This window comes from Bison bison, unplaced genomic scaffold, assembly GCF_000754665.1.
Source record: "Bison bison bison isolate TAMUID 2011002044 unplaced genomic scaffold, Bison_UMD1.0 scf7180017864135, whole genome shotgun sequence".
NCBI classification, from domain to species: domain Eukaryota; kingdom Metazoa; phylum Chordata; class Mammalia; order Artiodactyla; family Bovidae; genus Bison; species Bison bison.
This window is the reverse complement of record NW_011494707.1, coordinates 5,425,228-5,450,763: the sequence shown is the minus strand read 5'-3', so window position 1 is coordinate 5,450,763 and position 25,536 is coordinate 5,425,228. Positions and strand designations below refer to the sequence as shown.

Below are 25,536 nucleotides of genomic sequence, written 5' to 3'. Positions count from 1 at the left end.
GGAGTAGCCATCATGCTCAACAAAAGAGTCCAAAATGTAGTACTTGGATGCAATCTCAAAAACGACAGAATGACCTCTGTTCGTTTCCAAGGCAAACCATTCAGTATCACAGAAATCCAAGTCTATGCTCCAACCAGTAACGCTGAAGAAGCTGAAGTTGAATGGGTCTATGAAGACCTACAAGACCTTTTAGAACTAACACCCAAAAAAGATGTCCTTTTCATTATAGGGGACTGGAATGCAAAAGTAGGAAGTCAAGAAACACCTGGAGTAACAGGCAAATTTGGCCTTGGAATACGGAATGAAGCAGGGCAAAAACTAATAGAGTTTTGCCAAGAGAACGCACTGGTCATAGCAAACACCCTCTTCCACCAACACAAGAGAAGACTCTACACATGGACATCACCAGATGGTCAACACCGAAATCAGATTGATTATATTCTTTGCAGCCAAAGATGGAGAAGCTCTATACAGTCAGCAAAAACAAGACCAGGAGCTGACTGTGGCTCAGATCATGAACTCCTTATTACCAAATTCAGACTTAAATTGAAGAAAGTAGGGAAAACCACTAGACCATTCAGGTATGACCTAAATCAAATCCCTTGTGATTATACAGTGGAAGTGAGAAATAGATTTAAGGGCCTAGATCTGATAGATAGAGTGCCTGATGAACTATGGAATGAGGTTCATGACATTGTACAGGAGACAGGGATCAAGACCATTCCCATGGAAAAGAAATGCAAAAAAGCAAAATGGCTGTCTGGGGAGGCCTTACAAATAGCTGTGAAAAGAAGAGAAGTGAAAAGCAAAGGAGAAAAGGAAAGATATAAGCATCTGAATGCAGAGTTCCAAAGAATAGCAAGAAGAGATAAGAAAGCCTTCTTCAGCAATCAATGCAAAGAAATAGAGGAAAACAATAGAATGGGAAAGACTAGAGATCTCTTCAAGAAAATTAGAGATACCAAGGGGACATTTCATGCAAAGATGGGCTCGATGAAGGACAGAAATGGTATGGACCTAACAGAAGCAGAAGATATTAAGCAGAGGTGGCAAGAATACACAGAAGAACTGTACAAAAAAGATCTTCATGACCCAGATAATCACGATGGTGTGATCACTCACCTAGAGCCAGACATCCTGGAATGTGAAGTCAAGTGGGCCTTAGAAAGCATCACTACGAACAAAGCTAGTGAAGGTGATGGAATTCCAGTGGAGCTATTCCAAATCCTGAAAGATGATGCTGTGAAAGTGCTGCACTCAATATGCCAGCAAATTTGGAAAACTCAGCAGTGGCCACAGGACTGGAAAAGGTCAGTTTTCACTCCAATCCCAAAGAAAGGCAATGCCAAAGAATGCTCAAATTACCACACAATTGCACTCATCTCACATGCTAGTAAAGTAATGCTCAAAATTCTCCAAGCCAGGCTTCAGCAATACATGAACTGTGAACTTCCTGATGTTCAAGCTGGTTTTAGAAAAGGCAGAGGAACCAGAGATCAAATTGCCAACATCTGCTGGATCATGGAAAAAGCAAGAGAGTTCCAAAAAAACATCTATTTCTGCTTTATTGACTATGCCAAAGCCTTTGACTGTGTGGATCACAATAAACTGTGGAAATTTTTATATAGATTTTATTTATTTTTTTTTAATTCTGAAAGACGACCAGTGTGACTAGCTTCAGTGAAACTAATTTTACCATACTAATAACTAACTGAGATCCCTTTAGACAATTTTCGAAAATCCTAGTGGAGTCAACTCAGAATTTACTTATACAATAAAATTCATTTTTGTTGTTTTTTTTAAGGGCCAGTAGATAGACTGTGTGGGTACAGGGAAACAATAGAAAGGAAAGGAAAGTTTAGAATTATCAATATTCTCTTTCACTTGGACAAAAAAAGGAAAATGTATTACTAGCATGAAAACTAGAAGTATGTTTGGTGATAGAGTGAACCTAATTATCCCTAGAAATGAGTGTTTTTATCTAGTAAAACAAGAAGAAAAAGACAAAATGACATGAGAATTCATACAAAACTTAACAGGAAGCAAAAAATGGAGATATGGGGAACGAAAAGAAAAATTGGGAAGGAAAAAGGATGAAATTTTATTTCTCCCATCCATTTATCCTACTCCCTTCTCAGGCACACTGTCAATTTTGCAAACTCCTTCCTCAGAACACCTACAGAATACATTTTAATGTCATTGTACCATATTGAGGATGGCCCAGAGAAGAGCATGATACAATAAAAAAATACTCAGGTCTAAAACATGTCTCATTCCTTTATTCATATTCAGCTAATATTTTTGAGTGCTTGCTGCACTGGACATTGTCCTTGATGCATGGGACAGACAAGAGAAAAAAATAGACAAAGATATCCATCCTTGAGGGACACATTCATTCTAGCAGGAGAGACAGGAAATAAACAGGAAAACAATAAAAATGAACTTACATAGACTATTGTGTGTATGTGTGTGTGTGTGTGTGTGTTAGTTGCTCAGTTGTGTCCAACTCTGCTACTCCCTGGACTTTAGCCAGCCAGGCTCCTCTATCCATGGAATCCTCCAGGTAAGAATACTGGAGTGGGTTGCCATTTCCTTCTCCAGGGGATCTTCCCAAACCAGGGTTTGAAGCTGGGTCTCCTGCATTGCAGGCAGATTCTTTACCATCTGAGCCACCAGGGAACCCCATATATAATATTAGAAAGTGCTAAGTGTTATGGAATAAAGAAAAAGTAGAACGGGGTAGCATGAATGGGGATGTTTGGAGTCAAGAGTCACTGAGAAGAGACTTGAAGGAGTAAAGTGAGTAATTGGAAGGTAGGTAAGGACAGTGTTTCTGGCTAGAGAAAGAGTACAGAGACACTAAGATGGGAGAAGCCCACTGTGTTTGGAGAACATCAAACATACCAATGTGGCTTCAGAGTGAGGAAGGAGTACAGGAAAAGTTGAGTTTAGAAAGATTACAGGGGCCAGATCTTTGGGGACTCACTGAAGTTTGGACAAAGAAGTGATGTGATTTGACTTACGTTTCTAAAGAATCTCTTTGGCCTGGAATTAAAATAAGTAATACAGGAGCAAATGTAGGAGCAAGGAGATATGTTCAGAAATAATTGTAACAATCTAGAAGAGAGATGGGGTTTCCCATGGCATAGTGGTAAAGAATCCACCTGCCAGTGCAGGAGATCCAGGGCAGGAGACATGGGTTTGATCCCTGGGTAGGGAACATTCTTTGGAGTAGGAAGTGGCAACCCACTCCAGGATTTTTGCCTGGAAAATCCCATGGACAGAGGAGTCTGGTGGGCTACAGTCCATGAGGTCGCCAAGAGATGCAACTAAGCACGCAGGCACACAGTTGAGAGAAGATGGTGGCTCAGATGAAGGTGCTCTCTGTGGAAGTGTAAGGTGCTCTAATTTGAAGAAGTATTGAATGTAGAGTCAGAAGTTCCTGGTGAACTAGATGTGGGTGTAACAGAAAGAAAGGAGTGAAGAATGATGCCAAAGTTTTTGACCTGAGTAAGCAGAAGAATGGAGTTGCCATCAATTGATATGGGTAATACCACAGGTGATGGTGGCTTGTTGGGGAAGATCAGGAGTCTGGGCTTAGTCATCTTGAGGTTGAGATGTTCATGAGACATCCAAGTGGAGATGTTGAGTAGGCTGTTGGACACTGAATCTGAAACTCAGGAGACAGCCTTGGCATGGAGATGCAGATTTGGAGGTTGTCTGCATGTAAATGGTATTAAAGCTTTGAGAATTGATAAAATCACACAGGGAGTAAAAATAGAAAGATTTTAAAAATATGAAAAAGAATATAGAAAGAAAGGACAAAGGACTAAGACCTGGAGATTCCAGTATTAGGAAGTTATGGGCATGGGGAGAAGAGTGTGTTGCTCAAGAAGGTAAAGAAAATACATCAAGGGGGAGGAAGTAATCAACTGCATCAGATGCTACTGATAGGTCAAGTAAGGTGAGAACTGAAAATTGTTCATTGGTGTCTATAGTGTGGAGATCATCAATAACTTTGACAAAGATCAGTTTGGGTGAAATAGGGAGTGGATGAGGAAGTGAAAGCCATCTGATCTCTGAGTCTCGGTTTCCTCACCTGGAAAACTGTGAGGAAACCTCTTGATTTAGGAAGACCAAGTAATATATTTCTGCCCTCTTTACAAAAAAAAAAAAAGCCTCTTTGCAAAAAACCACCCAATAAATAGCACTAACACCCAAAAAAGATGTCCTCTTCATTATAGGGGACAGGAATGCAAAAGTAGGAAGTAACAGGTAAATTTGGCCTTGGAGTACAAAACAAAGCAGAGCAAAGGCCAACAAAGTTTTGCCAAGAAACTGCACTGGTCACAACAAACACAGCAACTGGTCTTCCAACAACACAAGAGAAGACTCTACACATGGACATCACCAGATAGTCAATACCAAAATCAGACTGATTATATTCTTTGCAGCCAAAGATGGAGAGGCTCCATACAGTCAGCAAAAACAAGACCAGGGGCTGACTATGGCTCAGATCATGAACTCCTTATTGCCAAATTGAAACTTAAATTGAAGAAAGTAGGGAAAACCACTAGACCATTCAGGTATGACCTAAATCAAATCCTTTATGATTATACAGTAGAAATGACAAATAGATTCAAGGGATTAGATCTGATAGACAGAGTGCCTAAAGAACTATGGACAAAGGTTCATGACATTGTACAGGAGGCAGTGATCAAGACCATCCCCAAGAAAAAGAAGTGCAAAAGGCAAAATGGTTGTCTGAGGAGGCCTTACAAACAACTGAGAAAGGAAGAGAAGCAAAAGGCAAAGGAGAAAAGGAAAGATACACCCATTTGAATGCAGAGATCCAAAGATCAGCAAGGAAAGATAAGAAAGCCTTCCTCAGTGATCAGTCCAAAGAAATAGAGGAAAACAATAGAATGGAAAAGACTAGAGATCTCTTCAAGAAAATTAGAGATACCAAGGGAACATTTCATGCAAAGATGGGCACAATAAAGGTCAGAAATGGTAGGGACCTAACAGAAGCAGAAGATATTAAGAAGAGGTGGCAAGAATACACAGAAGAACTGTACAAAAAAGATCTTCATGACCCAGATAATCACAATGGTGTGATCACTTGCCTAGAGCCAAACATGCTGGAGTGCAAAGTTAAGTGGGCCTTAAGAAGCAACACTATGAACAAAGCTAGTGGAGGAGATGGAATTCCAGTTGAGCTATTTCAAATCATAAAGATGATGCTGTGAAAGTGCTGACTCAATATGCCAGAAAATCTGGAAAACAGCAGTGGCTACAGGACTAGAAAAGGTCAGTTTTCATTCCAATCCCAAAGAAGGGCAATGCCAAAGAATGTTCAAACTACCACACAATTACATTCATCTCACACACTTGCGAAGTAATGCCCAAAATCCTCCAAGTCAGGTTTCAACAGTACATGAACTGTGAACTTCCAGATGTTCCAGCTGGATTTAAAAAAGGCAGAGGAATCAGAGATCAAATTGCCAACATCTGTTGGATCATCAAAAAAGCCAGAGAATTCCAGAAAAACATCTACTTCTGCTTTATTCACTATGCCAAAGCCTTTTGACTGTGTGGATCACAACAAACTGTGGAAAATTCTTCAAGAGATGGGAATACCAGACCATCTGACCTGCTTCCTGAGAAATCTGTATGCAGGTCAGGAAGCTACAGTTAGAACCAGGCATAGAACAATAGGCTGGTTCCAAATTGGGAAAGGAGTACCTCAAGGCTATATACTGTCACCCTGCTAATTTAACATATATGCAGAGTATATCATGAGAAATGCCGGGCTGGATGAAGCATAAGCTGGAATCAAGATTTCTGGGAGAAAAATCAGTAATGTCAGATATGCAGATGACACCACCCTTATGGCAGTAAACAAGGAAGAATTAAAGAACCCCTTGATGAAAGTGAAAGAGAAGGGTGAAAAAGTTGGCTTAAAGCTCAGCATTCAGAAAACTAAGATCATGGCATCCGGTTCCATCACTTCATGGCAAATAGATGGGGAAACAATGGAATCAGTGAAAGACTTAATTTTGGGGACTCCAAAATCACTGCAGATGGTGACTGCAGCCATGAAATTAAAGACGCTTGCTCCTTCAAAGAAAAGCTATGACCAACCTACACAGCATATTAAAAAGCAGAGACATTACTTTATCAACAAAGGTCCGTCTAGTCAAAGCTATAGTTTTTTCAGTAGTCATGTATGGATCTGAGAGTTGCAGTATAAAGCTGAGTGCTAAAGAATTGATGCTTTTGAACTGTGGTGTTAGAAGACTCTTGAGAGTCCCTTGGACTGCAAGGAGATCAAACCAGTCAATCCTAAAGGAAATCAGTCCTGAATGTTCATTAGAAGGACTGATGCTCAAGCTGAAACTCTGATACTTTGACCACCTGATGGGAAGAACCGACTCACTGGAAAAGACCCTGATGCTGGGAAAGATTGACGGTGGGAAGAGAAGGGGTTGACAGAGGATGAGATGGTTGGATGGCATCACCGACTCAATGGACATGAGTTTCAGTAAACTCCAGGAGTTGGTGATGGACAGGGAGGCCTGGCTTGCTGCAGTCCATAGGTTTGCAAAGAGTTGGACACAACTGAACTACTGAACTGAACTGAAATAACACACAAGGAGCAGAAATAGAAACTTTCTTTATGATGAAAGTAGCAGACAACTGGAAACCTGGACCAATATTTATGAAAATGGAATAGGGATGGAGGAATTGTAAATGACTTAGTAAAACTGAGGAAAGATTTATTCAAAGTGTACCTGTAGGTAAGAAGCAAGTTAATTTGTATGGCACAACCTCAGAAAACCTCAGAATGGTTAAAGCATTAGAGGCACAAATGCCACTGAAGATGAAAGTTAGGTGTGAACTAGAAACAAGGCAGTTGTTCAAAAAACTGTATAGAACCACTAGAGCTCTAGGTCTCCAGGTCTGGAGGCAGGGTCCTGCCTTTCCCCTCCAATGAAGGAGGCAAGAGATACATTACATCAAGAAACTGAGTTGAGATGCTGTAGTCTGAGGGGTACCAGACACAGAGGAAGGTGAAGCCAGGCTGAAAAAAAAAATTATAAATTTTGAGATCCCTAGACCTCTCCTCTCATTTACCTCCAGGTCGCTAACAACCAAGATACACTTTCCCAAACAGAAAATAATGGAATATTATTCTGGAGAAAATTAACTATTCCAGAAAAAATATCTTAAAGATCTTGACATTTTTGTGGAAGAAAATCCCATTGGGAAAAAGCGGCAGGTGCCTTAATTGCTCCCACAGTGACAAATGCTATCCACACACAATTTTAGTGCTTTACTCTTAAATGTGAACAGAAGTCCAAGAATCACCTGACATTCAAAGAAACCTGCTGATGTGAAGGAGAAAAAAAAAAAAAAGAGCTCAAGTAAATAGAAGAAAAGAAAACAGAGTAATGCAGAGAGATATATAAATGTTCAAAGAAACTATAATTAATATACTTGGTGAGACAAGAGAAGATATTATATCAATTAAACAAGAACAGGATCAAAGAGAACAAAAACAACAGAAGTAGGAAATGTCTTAGATATTAAAAATGTAATAGCTAATTTTTTTAAAAGTCAATAAAGATGTGGACATTAAATTTGAGGAAATACTCCAGACAGTAGGGGAAAAAAATGGATAATAGAAGTGAAAAGATAAGAAAATTAAGATTCTTGGGTATTCCCTGGTGGTCCAGTGGTTAGGATTCTGGGCTTTCACTGCAGAGGGCCCAGGTTCAATCCCTGGTTGGGGAAGTAAGGTCCCACAAGCTGTGTAGCCAAATAATAATATTATTATTATTATTATATCCAGGAAGTCCAACATTTATTTAACTAAAAGATCTTTAGAGAGAAAATAGATAAAATGGAAGAGAAAGTGAAAGTGAAGTTGCTCAGTCATGTCTGACTCTTTGCTATCCCATGGACTGTAGCCCACAAGGCTTCTCTGGCCATGGAGTTTTCCAGGCAAGAATAGTGGAGTGGGTTGCCCTTTCCTTTTCCAGGGGATCTTCCCGACTCAGGAATCAAACTCGGGTCTCCCTCCTTTCAGGCAGACTCTTTACCGTCTGAGCCATCAGGGAATCCCTAAACAGAAGTAAGGTAGTTATCAAAAGGAAAAAAAAAAAAGAAAACTTCCAAATTTAAAGAACATGAATTTCTAGATCAATAGTGCCCACCAAGTACCCAGGATAATAAATAGATCAAGTCCCACACAAAGTAATGTTATAATGAAATTTCACAAGTGAAAAGATAAGGAAAAAACATCCTAAAATAGTCCATAGCATTCATAGCATGTACACAGAAAGGATTGAGAATAAGGATTGTCTAGGGGTTCTCACTCCAGTATTCTTGCCTGGAGAATCCCAGGGATGGAGGAGCCTGTTGGGCTGCTGTCTATGGGGTCGCACAGAGTCGGACACGACTGAAGCGACTTAGCAGCAGCAGCAGGGGTTCTCAACAGCAAAATGGAGATCCAAAACATCATGCAACAAGGTTTCAAAGTTCTAAGCAAAAAAAAAAAATGGAAGGCAAACTGTCAACCAGGAGTGAGGAAAAAAATAGCTTTTTGACTTTGTTATCTCCCAAACACAATTCCTCAAAAGCTACTGGAAAATGGGCTCCACCATTAAAAAAAAAAAAAAAAGAGGAGAAAGAGAGCAACGAACAGGAAGCCGTGGATCCAACTCATTCAAGTGAAAAAGGGAATTTTCAGGATGAAACATAGCTAGAGGTGATGTGCGGCAGGCACAGAGCGCACCAGCGCAGGCTGCAGTGGAAGGATGGGGGCCTTAGATGGGATGTTGCCAGGAAAAACGGGAAACTGAATTTCCCACAGACTTAACCAAAACAGAAAGCTGTATCTTTAGAGAAAGTGTTAGTTGCTCAGTGATGTCTAACTCTTTGCAACCCCATGGACCATAGCCCGCCAGGCTCCTCTGTCTATGAAATTCTCCAAGCAAGAATACTGGAGTGGGTTGCCATGATACTTGAACAAACTACGGGAAGTATAATGAAGTAATTGTCAACTAAAGGAAAATGAAAAGGTATAGAAGACAGGAAGTGTAATCATTGTAAACTACTCTGCTCAGCAGTGGACATTAAGCATCAGGCATTGAAATGAACACAGAGAATCCATGACCTGAACCCTAAACTGAGATATGAATATATTGGGAAGATAGGATAGACAGGTGTATGGCAGGAGCTGAAACTCTCACCTCCACAAGAAGTCAGTGGATAATGTCTTTAAAAAGCTGGGCCAAGAGAGTACTGTGTAGATATTGTTGAGAAACATAGAGATTAATATCAGAATAAACAGCTACATATATGCTGGACATGGTTTTCTCCTCTGGGGTGCAGGCACAGTTGAAAGAATGCTGCTTTGTTTACGAGCCTTTTGGCATCGACTCTTTAAACATTCTGTGTGTGTTACTTTGATAAAGCTAGAGATTAAAACAATACCCACACACATACACAGAAGTGAGATAAAAATGCCAGTGGTATTGAGTTGTCAATATTAACTATGATACTGTGGCTGTCAAGTCCAGGCACAGTGCTGGGAGGTTAGAAATACACATTCAGTGCCAATTTTCCTACCCAGATTCCATGATGAGAAGCCAACCCATTTCTCATCACATCCCTCCAGAAATATGCCAGCACCAGAGACCCACCCACCACTTCCTAAACGAGCCGTGCCAGACTCCCTCCCTTGGTGGCCTCCAAAGCAGGCTGTGCCAGATAACCCATTGTAAGATGAAAAGAAAACATAATTTCCATTTATTTTATATATCATTATTTTTAAAGTTTCTATTTATTGTGTATATTTTATTTTTTCTGTTTTTAAGCTATCCACTGGTTTAATTCCAGACATTAAAAAGCAGTAAAAATATATAGAAGACTCCTATCTACACCATACTCAGATTCCTTAAGTATTTTCAGTTTCAGTTCAGTTGCTCAGTTCTGTCCAACTCTATGCAACCCCATGGACTGTAGCACGCTAGGCCTCCCTGTCCATCACCAACTCCTGGAGTTTACCCAAACTTATGTCCATCAAGTCGGTGATGCCATCCAACCATCTCATCCTCTGTCATCCCCTTCTCCTCCTGCCCTCAATCTTTCCCAGCATCAGGGTCTTTTTCAATGAGTCAGCTCTTCGCATCAGGTGGCCAAAGTAATGGAGTTTCAGTTTCAACATCAGTCCTTCCAATGAACACTCAGGACTGATCTCCTTTAGGATGGACTGGTTGGACTCTCAAGAGTCTTCAACACCACAGTTCAAAAGCATCAATTCTTCAGTGCTCAGCTTTCTTTATAGTCCAACTGTCACATTCATACATGACTACTGGGAAAACCATAGCCTTGACTAGACGGACCTTTATTGGCAAAGTAATGTCTCTGCTTTTTAATATGCTGTCTAGGTCAGAGAAGGCAATGGCACCCCACTCCAGTACTCTTGCCTGGAAAATCCCATGGACGGAGGATCCTGGCAGGCTGCAGTCCAGGGGGTCGCTAAGAGTCAGACACGACTGAGTGACTTCACTTTCACTTTTCACTTTCCTGCATTGGAGAAGGAAATGGCAACCCACTCCAGTGTTCTTGCCTGGAGAATCCCAGGGACGGGGGAGCCTGGTGGACTGCCGTCTATGGGATCACACAGAGTCAGACACGACTGAAGTGACTTAGCAGCAGCAGCAGGTTGGTCATAAGTATTCTTTGAAGGAGCAAGCATCTTTTAATTTCATGGCTGCAGTCACCATCTGCAGTGATTTTGGAGCCCAAAAAAATAAAGTTAGCCACTGTTTCCACTGTTTCCCCATCTATTTGCCATGAAGCGATGGGACCCAATGCCATGATCTTAGTTTTCTGAATGTTGAGCTTTAAGCCAACTTTTTCACTCTCCTCTTTCACTTTCATCAAGAGGCTATTTAATTCTTTGCTTTCTGCCATAAGGGTGGTGTCATCTGCATATCCGAGATTATTGATATTTCTCCCAGAAATCTTGACTCCAGCTTGTGCTTCATCTAGCCCAGCATTTCTCATGATGTACTCTGTATATAAGTTAAATAAGCAGGATGACAATATACAGCCTTGACGTACCCCTTTTCCTATTTGGAACCAGTCTGTTGTTCCATGTCTAGTTCTAACTGTCTGTAAGTGTTAGCATTTTATATAACCGCTGTGTTAATAACTTAGTCATGCCTGACTCTTTGTGATTTCATGGACTGTAGCCCAAGAGGCTTCTGTGTCCATGGGATTTCCCAGGCAAGAATACTGGAGTGGGTTGCTATTTCCTTCTCAGGGAGCTCTTCCCAACCCAGGGATTGAATCCAGGTCTTCTGCATTGCAGGCAGATTCTTTACCATCTGAGTCACCAGGGAAGCTCTATATAACCGTTGTGTAAGTCTAAAAATCTGGAAATTAACATTGATACAATAATATTGTTTAATCTATGAATCATATTCATATTTCTCTAACAGCCCCACTAATACTCTTTTCTGGTCCAAATCAACTCAAAATTTACATGTTGCTGTTCATTGTAATGTGTCTTTGGTCTCCTTTAAGCTGCATCAGTTCCTCACTCTGTCTTTTGTAATATTGACACTTTAGAAGACTATTAGCCAGTTATTTTTCAGAATGTCCCATGACTGGAGTTTTTCAGAATGTCCCATGACTGGAGTTTTTCCACTAGTGATTAAATTCAGGTTAGGCATTTTTGGCAAGAGTACCACAGAAATGATGCTGTGTAATATAGCAGGGGGTACATACTGTCACACCTTCCCATTCCTGATGATGCTTTACTCTCTTGGTTAAGGTGATACTTACCAGGTTTCTCCTAGGTTGTACCTTTTCCTTTAGTATATATTAGGTGCATGTGTTTGTGTGTGTGTGTGTGTGTGTGTGTTTATATTTATATGCCCAATGAGAGAGACACTTTGAAGCTATGCAAATATCTTGTTTCTCATCACAGTTTTGCCTACTTGATTTTAGTACTCTTCACTGATGTCTGAACTAGTACTGTGGTGTTGGCTAAAGGGTGATTTTTCTATTTCCATCATACGTTCTAAATTTTTTAGTTGGCATTCTACTGCAAGGAAGAGCTTCCCCTTCTCCTCCATTATTCAATTATTGAATAATTTTATTCAGTTATTTTTATCAGTATGAACTCATGGACGATTTTTTCTTTAATTTATGATTCATTACCATCATTAATTTGTTGCTGCAATTATCCCAAATATGGACATTTGAAGGATCTTTGACAGGTCTTTTGTGTTTTTTTGACATGTCTGCATCTTTTTTGAAGGACTTTTTTGGCTTCCCAGCACAAAGTGTTCCAAGCTCACCTGTGCTTTCCCCAGCCCTGTAATCAGCCATTTCTCTAAGGAGTCTTGGTTTCTTTCAGTGGAGAATAGTATATTGAAGCCAAGATGTGGATACCATTATATATATTTTATAATATATGAGTTTGGTAGTACAGGTACTTATTTTATATATTAACCATGTATTTTTAATTGATTGAGAAGCACAGTAAATTATTTTTTGCAAAACATTGCTCTTTGTTTAAAAAACAGAAGCCATGGAAGCCATGATGGGATTAATAGCTCTTGCTCACTTGTACAGCATGATGCCTCTTTCTCTGGCACTTACTTTTCCTGCCGTATGTCATAGACAGCAATTCTCTCTGTCAAGTCTGTCTGTCTTTCAACTTTTCCTGCAATGAAAGAGGTTCATGTATACACGTTGCATGGCAGTGAAGGCCAAACAGGGAGTGTTGCCATGTCCCAGAGAAGCACTATGTGGTCACACGCACACTGGGCAGCCCCTATGTAACACGCTGCTCTCGGGAAACAGAGAAAGATTCTTGTGGTTCCCAAAAGAGCTCTGCAATCAACATTTCACTCCTTAAATGTAACCATAATGCTCTATCAGGGCCTCTGGGTTCTCTTTGCTGGACACAATTCTGTCATTTATAACTTGCTGAAGTATTATTTGTGGTTAAAAGCAGACAGGAGCCAGACTGCTTACTTTCAAATCCTGGCCCCAGTACACACATTAGCTGGGTGATCTTGAGTGATTTACTCCCCTTATTGTGCCTCAGTTTCTTCACATGCAAAACAAGATAATAAGAACAACAGACCTACACTCTAAGACTGTAGTGCCAATAAAATGAGTTAATATACATAAAGTGTTTAGAATAAGCCAAGTACATTATATGTGCTAAATTAGTGTAAACAATTATCATTATTACTCCAGAAGACTGAAGATCTGTATATCTATGTGAGGGAGCCTCATAAAACATGGCATAGAAATATATAAAAGTTCAGGGCATAAAGGATTAGGTCAAACTAGGGCTGTGTGTCTAAAGACGAGTCCCCAAGTGGGACAATTCATTCCACCTTTTCAGTCACTGACTCCCTCTCATTGCTCTTTGCCTCACAGGCAGGCATGCCTTTCCTCTGAGGCACAGGAAGTATGCTGGACATGGATGAGGTGGCTTTGGGTGGCTGAGAGGAGCTGGACAAAAGCCAGAGTAGACTTGAGACCTTTTCCTTCCATGATAAAGTTTTATAAAGTCAAAGATTTATAAATAAGAACATATTGCTTTAAAGTGAATGTTTTACTATGGTATAGAACAGAGATTTGCATAAATTTCTGTGCTAAAGCCAAGGCCTTCTAATAGTGTTTGCTTCTGTGCCCACCTTAGTGGGTCATGTGGTCAGAATATTTAAGAAGCACCATCTATGAAATAGTTCTAGTGAAGAAAATAAGGGGAAACAGCCATCTTTGAGTGGGAGGTGGAGAAACTCAGAAATGGGAAAGAAAGGCCACCTAAAAAGAGAGATTAAGGGTCCTAGACAAGCAAACAAATGTAGAAAAGTGAAGTAGGTACAAGGAAGAGAAGTGGGCGTGCCTGGGGACAAGCCAGCCTCCTCTGCAATGGCTCTTGCCGTGAATGTTGCCCAGCTACTTCCGGGCCTGGCTTACATTCGAACATAGAGAACAGCAGGTGCCTCATTTGGAAATATTCACAGAGTGAGTAGCTCCTCTTTTTACCAGGTAGTTCACTGAAAAGCTGAGAAAATGATTCCGCTCCATGTCAAGTTTAAAAGTCGCCTTTTGTTTAATTACCAGATACCTGACAAATATAGATAAGCACTACAGAGCCAAAATGGATTTGGGGCTGCCAGTGAGTTGCATCTGCTGTAGGCATAGAGGTTTTAATATCATTAAGACAGCATCTCCTTCCAGACGTCTCCCATGGTAGAATCAGGAAGTAAATCCAGCTCTACACTTTTAAAGAAGCAATAAAGATTGCCTCCTGTTACAGCATGAAACTGGATTTGCCAGTAGAAAATCTCATTAGGGTAAACATTTTTTACTCTTATCAATCCTCTGCCAAGTTGGCTTGCTTTATTCTTTCCTCCAGAAGATAAAATTCCTTTTAAAGTAAAGTTTAAAGCCTGTCCCAAGAAGCTGATACACAAACAGTTGTATAAATAAAAGCTCCAGATAGGATAATAGAATAAGAAGCTAATGTCAGCTTTCCACATCTGACTGTCTGACCGATGACATTGACAGTCACACAATTTAAAAGATCAGGAATTTGAGACTTGAGTCAGGTAATCTACAAGGCAATGACAGATACTCCCAAGTATAAAAATAACCACTGATAATGGATACAGAAATATTAGGCACCATGTAGAATGGGTGGATTTTTGTTAAATTTATTTTTTAGTATCTCAGTGAACATTTAGAAAACTATTCTTTATTTGTTTTGCATTTCCTTTTGATATGCCTAAAGGCTTTTTCCTCAGTTGACAGAGATACTTTAAGCCTCTACATGCTTCAAATAGCATAATCAAAAGAGTGGGAATAAAATATACAAATATAGGGGACTTCCCATGTGGTCTAGTGGTTAAGACTCTGCTTCCAGTGCAGGGGCACAGGTTCAATTCCTGGTCTGGGAACTAAGATCCCACATGCCATGTGGTGTGGTCAAAATAAATAAATAATAAAAAACAAAAGTTCCTTGAACTGTAACACATGTTTTAAAATATACAAATATAGATGAAAAGGAAGGGGAAAACATATTCTGCTTCATTTGGCTTGAGCAGGGGGCTAGTTTTAGAGGAAATGTACAAATCTGGCTTCATCAACTTTTTCATCTCTCTTTGAGCTTCAATTGCTTCAAATGTGAAATGGAAGTGTAATGACACCACCTCACAAGGCTATAGTAAAATTCAAATGCAATAATGCTGGTAATGTGCCCAGCACATAGTAGGCACTCAATAGATTTGCACTCTCCCTGGGCCCTTTCTTGGTGGTGTGCCCAGAAAGACCCTTTCTGAGCATGGTGAAAACAGTTGATTGTCTGCCCAGTAGACATCACTCCTCAGGTATCCACATTTTCATGTGGGCGATGACCCTTCCCAGACTGCCAGTTGACCCGGAGGAAGGCTGCTTCCTTTCTTTTGGCTGGACCTCAGTTCTGAGGTGAGCTCTGGATTGTGTTAACACAATCAGCCCGACTAGAGTCACTGGCTCATGTGACTGAAGCAACCTAATTAGAATGAATTTCAGAAATGTTGGAATACTGAGGCAAAAGGGCCCTGCTGAGTATGGATAAAAAAACCTACAACACCGTAAATACTACCAAGAGCCACCCTAACGTCATGAGGGAAACCAACCCGAGGATAGCAGAGAGTTAGAAAAGTTGATTCTCAACAACTTGGTTGTTGCAACTACCAATTCTGAAGTTTGTTTGACCTCTGTATTTCCAGTGACAAGAGCCAATAAATTTCTTTTACAATTTAAAAACTTTCTATTGAGTTTTCAATAACTTCTCCCATTAGAAAAAAAAAAAAAAGCCCTGAAACCTAATTGTTTCAAACCAGGAAGTTTGAAACATCCTCATTTCTCAGTGAGAAGAACTACAACCCACAACTCAAGAGGATCACAAAGTAAAAAGCTAATAATTCTCAAATTTTCAGATCTTTTATGCATATAGCTGATTGAAAGTATCTATAACTTCTATCATGTCTTTCTATTTGTTGCTGATACATGTTATAGTCATATATCAGAAATTTCTACTGTAACTGTTCCTAGTATATAAGGACTGTTTTACCTAGCTATTCTAAAATTAGAATAAATTGGTTCTATCAAATAAATGTACATGGCAGATTAATTTCCTTATTTATTTCTACATACATTTTGTAGATCATTCATCCTGGTACATTCACTAGAAAAAAAATCTGGTTATTCACAATCAGGCGTTTATGGGAATGTCATCTGTGGAAAAGATAAGCAGCTGATAACCCTTGCTTTGAGAATTTTCTAGGCTGTTGCTATAGCCAGAGTGTTTGTGTCCCTGCATAATCCATCTGTTGAAACCTAACCCCCAAAGTGATGCTAGTTAGAGGGCCTTAGTAAGTGACTAGCCCAAGAGGGTGCAGCCCTCATGAAAGTGATTAGTGCCCTTATAAAAGAGACCACATAGAGCTGCCTTACCCCTTCCACATGTGACAATACAGTGAGAGGGTGGCTGTCTATGAACCAGGAAGACAACTCTCACCAGATAACAAATCTGCCAGTGCCTTGACCTTAGACTTCCCATGCTCCAGACTGTGAGAAATGAATGCTTGCTGTTTAAGCCATCTGTGATATTTTGTCATATGTGTATATATATATATGTGTGTGTGTGTGTGTATGTATGTATAGTATATTTGTTATAGGGGTTCCCAGGTGGCTCAGTGATAAAGAATCTGCCTGTCATGGTGGGAGACATAAGAGACTCAGGCTAGATCCCTGGGTGAGGAAGATTCCCTGGAATAGGAAATGGCAACCTGCTCCAGTATTCTTGCCTGGAAAATTCCATGGACAGAGGAGCCTGGTGGCTATAGTCCATGGGGTTGCAAAGAGTCAAACACAGCTGAACAGCTGAACACAACAACACATATATGTTATAGCAGCCCAAATGGACCAAGACAGCTGAATTCTATGATAAAATTTGCGGGGCTTAATTGACGAGAGCAAAACTTTTAATATTTTAGAAGAAAAGAGATCTTTTCCCAAATTTTAATTTTTTAAATTTATCAGAGAGATCTCCACATGAGGAGAATATACATATTCAAACTATTAAACATGCTTTTTTAAAGATTGACTAGTAACACTGTCAAAAGAAATCTCAGGAAATAATCCACTAATGCCATATAACTTGTAGCTTCACAGATGAAGATACAAGTCAGGTATCTAGGAAATAAATTTAACCCCAAAGTTTCAGTTCACTTAGTTTTTTTGTTTGTTTCTTTAAATCTGTTTATTTGTTGCCTTACTCTAGACAAAATTTAAGGCAATGAGTTTAATTGTTCTCCTTTCAAATGTTTTCATTTTTTAAATAATTTTATTTATTTATTTAATTTTTGGCTGCACGGAGTCTTGCTTGCTGCTTGTGGGCTTTCTCTAGTTGCGGCGAGTCGGGGCTACTCTTCGTCGTGGAATGTGGGCTTCTCTTGCGGTCGCTTCTCTTGTTGCAGAGTTCAGGCTCTAGGGCACACAGGCTCAGTAGTTGTGGTGCAGTCTTAACTGCTCTGAGGCATTTGGAATCTTCCCGGACCAGGGACTGAACCCATGTCCCCTGCATTGACAGGCAGATTCTTACCCACTGTATCACCAGGGAAGTTCTCAAATGTTTTTAAATGAATTAGAATGCATTCCACTGTTCACAAATCCTATAGAATTTGATCTGTGCAAGAAAGCACTGTACTCTCTACTCCTTGTGAATGCTGCCTCCCTTTCGTCAAGACAGAAATCACCTCTTAAATTACCACCAGTTAGTTATTACCCAAACAGAAGGATTCCAAAAGTTTGAAAACACCCAGGTTTAATAGGAAATAGTAGGCACCATGCTAGATTATGTTGAAGGAAGAGGTGCAATTTTATGATCCACATTCTCCATTATTTCTTGGCATGTCAGCAGGCAGGAGCGATTCCAGGTGAGAAGCTGGAAAGACTGGACATAGTGATAAGAGGATTACAGAGAAATAATGAGGATAGAGATGTATTGAAAGATAAGAAAGCTAAGTCATTGCCTTAAGCAAGTCACTTGGCCATCCTTATCTAAATATAAAATGAACATTTGCTTTTTTGCCAGGATTAAAGAGCACATGTCTGATGCAGGAAGAAATAATATTAGAAGTACTCAGCATCAGGCAGTCTCCTCCTCTGTATCAGGGAGCTGAACAAGGAATGAGCAGAATCTCCAGGACTGCCTGTTGGGGACAAAATCACAGCATTCAATTCTTACAGCAGGAAGCTGTCTTAATTTGCAAGTTCTGCAAATAGGATTTTGTGGTTTTGGAGCTTATTCAGTTTGAGACAAGGCAAAAGATAGACGAGGGAGAGTGGCATCACAGAGGAAGGTCGGAAAATGCCACAGAACTCAAATAAGTCCAAATAAAGTGTCTCTCAACCCCCGCCTCCACCCACTGATTCTTTTAAGGTAGGGATTGGCCTAAGGATGGCCACACCTTTTTTTTAACTAGTCCTACAAAAGTAACCTGGTACCTCACTTCGGAACTTAGGGGTACTTCAGTTCAGTTCAGTTATTCAGTCATGTCCGACAGTTTGCAACCCCATGGACTGCAGCACGCCAGGCTTCCCTGTCCATAACCAACTCCTGAATCTTGCCCAAACTCATGTCCATCGAGTCATTGATGCCATCCAACCATCTCATCCTCTGTCATCCCCTTCTTCTCCCGCCTTCAGTCTTTCCCAGCGTCAGTGTCTTTTCCAAGGAGTCAGTTCTTCCCATCAGGTGGCCAAAGTATTGGAGTTTCAGCTTTAGCATCAGTCCTTCCAGTGAACACCCAGGACTGATCTCCTTTAGGATGGACTGGTTGGATCTCCTTGCAGTCCAAGGGACTCTCAAGAGTCTTCTCCAACACCACAGTTCAAAAGCATCAATTCTTCAGCGCTCAGCTTTCTTCACAGTCCAACTCTCACATCCATACATGACTACTTGAAAAACCATAGATGTGACTAGACAGATCTTTGTCGGCAAAGTAGTATCTCTGCTTTTTAATATTCTGTCTAGGTTGGTCATAAGTTTTTCTTCCAAGGAGCAAGCGTCTTTAATTTCATGGCTGCAGTCACCACCTGCAGTGATTTTGGAGCCCCCAAAAATAAAGTCTGCCACTGTTTCCACCATTTTCCCATCTATTTGCCATGAAGTGATGGGATCAGATGCCATGATCTTAGTTTTCTGAATGTTGAGTTTTAAGCCAACTTTTTTACTCTTCTCTTTCACTTTCATCAAGTGGCTCTTTAGTTCTTCGCTTTCGGCCATAATGTTGGTGTCATCTGCATATCTGAGGTTATTGATATTTTTCCCAGCGATCTTGATTCCAGCTTGTGCTTCATCCAGCCCAGCATTTCTCATGATATACTCTGCATATAAGTTAAATAAGCAGAGTGACAGTATACAGCCTTGATGTACTCCTTTTCCTATTTGGAACCAGTCTGTTGTGCCATGTCCAGTTCTAACTGTTGTTTCCTGACCTGCATACAGATTTCTCAAGAAGCAGGTCAGGTGGTCTGGTATTCCCTTCTCTTTAAGAATTTTCCAGTTTGTTGTGATCTACACAGTCAAAAGCTTTTGCGTAGCCAATAAGGCAGAAGTAGATGTTTTTCTGAAATTCTCTTGCTTTTTCTATGATTCTGCAGATGTTGATAATTTGATCTCTGATTCCTCTGCCTTTTCTAAATCCAGCTTGAACATCTGGAAGTTCACGGTTCATGTACTGTTGAAGCCTGGCTTGGAGAATTTTGAGCATTACTTTGCTAGCGTGTGAGATGAGTGCAGTTGTGCAGTGGTTTGAGCATTCTTTGGCATTGCCTTTCTTTGGGATTGGAATGAAAACTGACCCTTTCCAGTCCTGTGGCCACTGCTGAGTTTTCCAGATTTGCTGGCATATTGAGTGCAGCACTTTCACAGCATCATCTTTCAGGATTTGAAATAACTCAACTGGAATTCCATCACCTCCACTAGTTTTGTTCATAGTGATGTTTCCTAAGGCCCACTTGACTTTGCACTCCAGCCTGTCTGGCTCTAGGTGAGTAATCACTTCATTGTCATTATCTGGGTCATGAAGACCCTTTTTGTACAGTTCTTCTGTGTATTCTTGCCACCTCTTCTTAATATCTTCTGTATCTGTTAGGTCCATACAATTTCTGTCCTTTATTGTGCCCATTTTTGCATGAAATGTCCTCTTGGTATCTCTAATTTTCTTGAAGAGATCTCTAGTCTTTCCTATTCTATTGTTTTCCTCTATTTCTTTGCATTGATCACTGAGGAAGGCTTTCTTATCTTTCCTTGCCGATCTTTAGAATTCTGCATTCAAATGGGTATCTTTCCTTTGCTTGTCTGCCTTTAGCTTCTCTTCTTTTCTCAGCCATTTGTAAGGCCTTCTCAGACAACCATTTTGCCTTTTTGCAATTCTTTTTCTTGGGGATGGTCTTGATCACTGCCTCCTGTACAAGATCACAAACTTCCATCCATAGTTCTTTAGGCACTCTGTCTATCAGATCTAATCCCTTGAATCTTTTGTCATTTCTACTATATAATCATAAGGGATTTGATTTAGGTCATACCTGAATGGTCTAGTGGTTTTCCCTACTTTTTTCAGTTTAAATCTGAATTTGGCAGTAAGAAGTTCATGATCTGAGACACAGTCAGCTCCCTGTCTTGTTTTTGCTGACTGTATAGATCTCTGTTCGTTTCCAAGGCAAACCATTCAGTATCACAATAATCCAACTCTATGCCCCAACCAGTAATGCTCAAAAAGCTGATACAAGACCTTCTAGCACTAACACCCAAAAAAGATGTCCTTTTCATCATAGGGGATTGAATGCAAAAGTAGAAAGTCAAGAGATACCTGGAGTAACAGGCAAATTTGGTCTTGGTGAACAAAATGAAGCAGGGAAAAGGCTAACAGAGTTTTGCCAAGAGAACACACTGGTCATAGCAAACACCCTCTTCCAATAATACAAGAGAAGACTATACACATGAACATCACCAGATGGTCAATACCAAAATCAGATTGATTATCTTCTTTGCAGCCAAAGATGGAGAAGCTCTATATAGTCAAGTCATTCATACACATCATAAATTATAGTCATCAATGTATTAAATGCAAAGGGATGAACAGACCCACATACAAGGCATCACACATTCACAAGCATACAAGGCAGTCAATTAAGTGAATGCCCTGGTATTTTTTTGTCCCCAGCCTACCTTCTCCCACAATGTACTATGCACAAAGCCTTGCAGGATAACTAATCACAGAACTTTAAAGCTAAAAGTGGCCTTACATACTACCTACTGAGAACCTGCACAAGCAATTACCTTTCTGAGTCTCAGATTTGTCATCAATAAAATAAAGATGAAAACATTACCCACCTAAACAGTTATTATAAGGACATAAGTTAATATAAGTTATTATATGCTCAGTTAATATCAGTCTGGTCATTTGTGTTGAAGAAACTGAGATTCAGCAAGGTTGGAGAACATGTCCAACTTCGTGACAGTGATGAGACAAAACCCAGAACCCAGAGTCTCCTGTGTGCTCTGGAAGGCAGATGGAGCCAGGCCTGTCCTCAGACAGTAGGCAAACCTTTAAGGCTAAACATGGCATCACTCCATTTATGAATACAGGTTTCCATTCCAGTGATGAAAGATGGTCCTCTATGTGCTGATGCTCAGCTGAGCACTGGGAGAGGTTTCTCCATAGCCAAGATGGTAAATGACTGACAGAGATCCAGGAGGAAAGCTCTAAGTCACAGACCATGAATATAAGCCACCACCACAAGCTTTTGAAGTTAAGTAAATAAACAACTGAAGTTAGATAAACAACAAACAAACAGCTAGTCTGGAGTAAAAACTATTTTTTCTCCTCTGATGAAACCAAGCCCCTACATTCTACCAGTGCCCCAGCCTCCACTGCAGTCCACTCCCCTTGAAAGAATGCAACCATTTTTGGCCTCTAAAAATGGAAATTGTGTTTGGTTAAACCTAATATTTGTGAATTAACCTATAGCATGTTAGTATTTTAAAGTGGTGCTTTGCTTATTAGGGACTCTTCTTTTCTATTTTTTAAATCATTAAAGTATGATAACACATTTACAGGTGACTTGGAAATAATAAAGTTACATATAGTTCCTCTATATGTTACAATTATTATTTTGTGTATTTACTCTCAGCATTTTGTAAGCATAACTGAACTATTTATAATTGTTAATAACATTTAAGCTTTCAATTATGCCTTAAAACAATGAACTCCTAGCCTGTTTCCTCATCTAGAGTAAGAAGAAGCTGCCCTGAATTATCTCTAAGGTTTCTATTGTTTTTATCATTATGTGTCTGTATGGCCAGATTTAGTACATTTTATTTGATCAAAAAACTAATTTGTGCCTATTTGTATCTTTAGTCCCTACAGTTTATTGTTTATGCAGTATAACAACTTGCATACAACTTTCAAAGTTCTAGGGAAATTTTCACATGAAAAAGGTTTAACGTGAACAGCTATTTTCTGCATGTTTCACTCAGTCATGGGGGCCAATTAGAAAAGTAAATATATTTATCAGCAAATTTCTTTCACTCAAAATAAGTAGTTTCACTTAGTCATTTCACATAAAATACGTATTTTTAAACAGAGACGACCTATGTTACTGAATGAAGAATAACAACTTTAAAAAAAAAATAAAATGTTAAAATCTGAGCTTATTTGAGAAGAAACAACCAGGACCACATCCTGCTTACCTGTTACTCAGTTTGTGTTATTCTTTTAGAGTCACCCACCAGTTGGTCTACATACATTATCTCATGTCAAGTTTTGGAAGAATTCCACAGGATCAATACATCCTCACTTCACAGATGGAGAATGGGATATTCAGGGAAACAAACTCGACCTGTAGCTTTCATAGTCAGTTCTGTGCCAAGGATCCAGGAAATAAGAGAGAGAGAGCTGTCTGTGTACTGTGGGCTAAATAATAATGATGGTTTCAACATGGAAAGCCGGAGAAGGCAATGGCAACCCACTCCAGTACTCTTGCCTGGAAAATCCCATGAACGGACGAGCCTGGTAGGCTGCAGTCCATGGGGTCGCTAAGTGTCGGACACGACTGAGCGACTAAGCACACAGCACAGCACAGCACAGCATCTGGGGTGAGGCCCTAGGACCTGCATTTCTAACAGGTTCCCAGGGGCTGCTGCTAGTGGTCCAGGCGCCACCCTTTAGCACTAGCAGGGTAGACAAGCACAGCGACCCTAAACCCAGGCTGCACATGCAATCACCTGGGTTGAGTTTTTAAAATCTCGATGCCTGGCTTCACCCCCCAGAGATTCTGATATAATAGACCTTCTGTGGAGCCCGGGTAGTGTCGTTTTCCAAGCTCCCCAGGTCCTTTCGTGTGCAGTCAGAGTTGAGAGCCACTCGTGCTGAAGCTTCCTGGAAAAGCGGGGAGTCAGGCAGACGGAGCCACATTCAGTCCTGAATTGCCAGATTGAATCAGTTTGTCTGTCTGCATGTCCTTTCCCAGAGGTGGGTGGAAGCAATGCACTAGATGAGCTTCCTAACGTCATTTTCCCCACTCAGAATTGATGCTCTGACTGGGATGCTTTAAAAATGCATTTCCCTGGTTGTCAAGTAAAAGCTTTTAGACACCCATTGATTTTTTTTTTCTTAACAATGCTGCCCTCTAGTGTCCTTTAATAGAATCGTGTTAAAAACCCACCTCAGCTATCAGTACAGTGACTTCCTGTTAGAGAGCTAAATAACTTGGGGGATTTTTCTCTAACTTTAAAAAAAATTGAACAAATTTAATATGCATTAAACTAAATTTTACTTTGTGGCCACATGGATCTCCATCTGCTGGCTCTCCATTCTCTGCATTCCTCCCTGGATTCTGTGCAGCAGCCTCCTCCTCCCAGAGTCCTCTGCATTCCACCAGCCCTTCTCTGCAGTCAGCAGCCAGACTTATCGGGGAGCAAAGAAATCGCCCTCAACTAAAGTGCCTGGGGCATGGGGGCATCTTGCATAGGCTCTTCCACACTCAGAATTGTTCTTTCTCGCCTTTTCCTCACTTTGTACCTCGTTTTCACTTGATTGAGAGTTTATTGTGTGCTATGCTGTGCTGTGCTTAAGCTCAGTCATGTCCAGCTCTTTGCAACACTATGGACTGTAGCCTGCCAGGCTCCTCTGTCCATGAGATTCTCCAGGCAAGAATACTGGAGTGGGTTGCCATGCCCTCCTTCAGAGGCTGTTCTTGATCCAGAGATCAAACCCATGTCTCTTACGTTTCCTGCATTGACAGGCAGCTTCTTTACCACCAGCACCACCATTCATCAAACAGGGTCTCCCCTGTCTTCCTATGATGACTTCTCCAAACCTCCCAGGGTCGTGCCATCTTGCTTGAAGCAGCATCCTTCCCACTGCAGGGGTTTTGTCCTCCGTCTCACTCTGTCCAGTCTCTCCCTCTCCATTCTCCCCAATCTCCTAGCCCACATCCTCAGTTAAATCCTCTATCTAGATTACTCTCAATGGCATATAGGCTTTCTCTTGCATCTTTCAGTTTTAAAATAAAAATCTCCTTTATCCTAAATACCCACTTTAGCTGCCGCCCTCTTTCTCTGCTCCATTCATTTCCTAACTTGAGTCCACCCAGGTTGTCTCTAATACCTTTCCTTCCTCATGCCCAGTCTTCAGTCAGCTCCAGCCTGGCCTTGGTCCAAACGCACCAAGGACACTGACAACACTCTTTCCAGGCTCTTCGTTGACCTCCAGCGTTCTGGCCTTTCTGATTCAAATGCTCACATGTTCCAATCTTTGGGCACAGGTCCTCCTGCAAGCCCTCTCCATTCTTGATTCCAAACGTCCCCACTCTGGCTTCCTTCCTACTCCTCTGGCTGCCAATGACCCAGAACCCCACAGTGTACTCTTCCCAACTCCTGCTTTGGCTCTTCGAAACTCTTTTGTTTTCTCTGGGCAGACTTCCCTTACATAGTCTCATTCACTCATGGATTTAAATACAATTAATAGACTGTTGATGAACAAATAGCTCACCTTCAGCCCAGGTTGCTCACATATCATTATCCAGTTATCTCTACTTGACATCACCCCTCTGTCTCTCACAGGCATCTCTATTTTTGGCATGTCCTAGATGACTGGATGGCATCACTGACTCGATGGATATGAGTTTGGGTAAACTCCGGGAGTTGGTGATGGACAGGGAGGCCTGGTGTGCTGCGATTCATGGGGTCGCAAAGAGTAGGACACGAATGAGCGACTGAACTGAACTGAACTGAACTGATGAAGGACCCTGACTCTTCCTCCCAAACCTGTTCCTCCCTCAAGCTTCCTTGATTCCTCCTTTTCCTCACTTGCCACATACAGTCCTTGGGGATTCTATCCACAAAACAGATTTTGATCCGTTCATGTCTGTCTT

General features: G+C 40.7%; 1 protein-coding gene and 1 non-coding gene across 3 annotated transcripts in view; both read left to right on the top strand.

Moving 5' to 3' along the window:
* Window positions 1-25,536, top strand: part of KCNAB1 (potassium voltage-gated channel, shaker-related subfamily, beta member 1) — a 301,932-nt gene that overhangs the window by 246,356 nt on the left and 30,040 nt on the right. The gene's annotated exons all lie outside the window — the stretch shown is intronic.
* TRNAE-UUC lies at window positions 7,725-7,797 on the top strand. Its single transcript has one exon. It is a non-coding gene; the product is annotated as a tRNA-Glu (tRNA).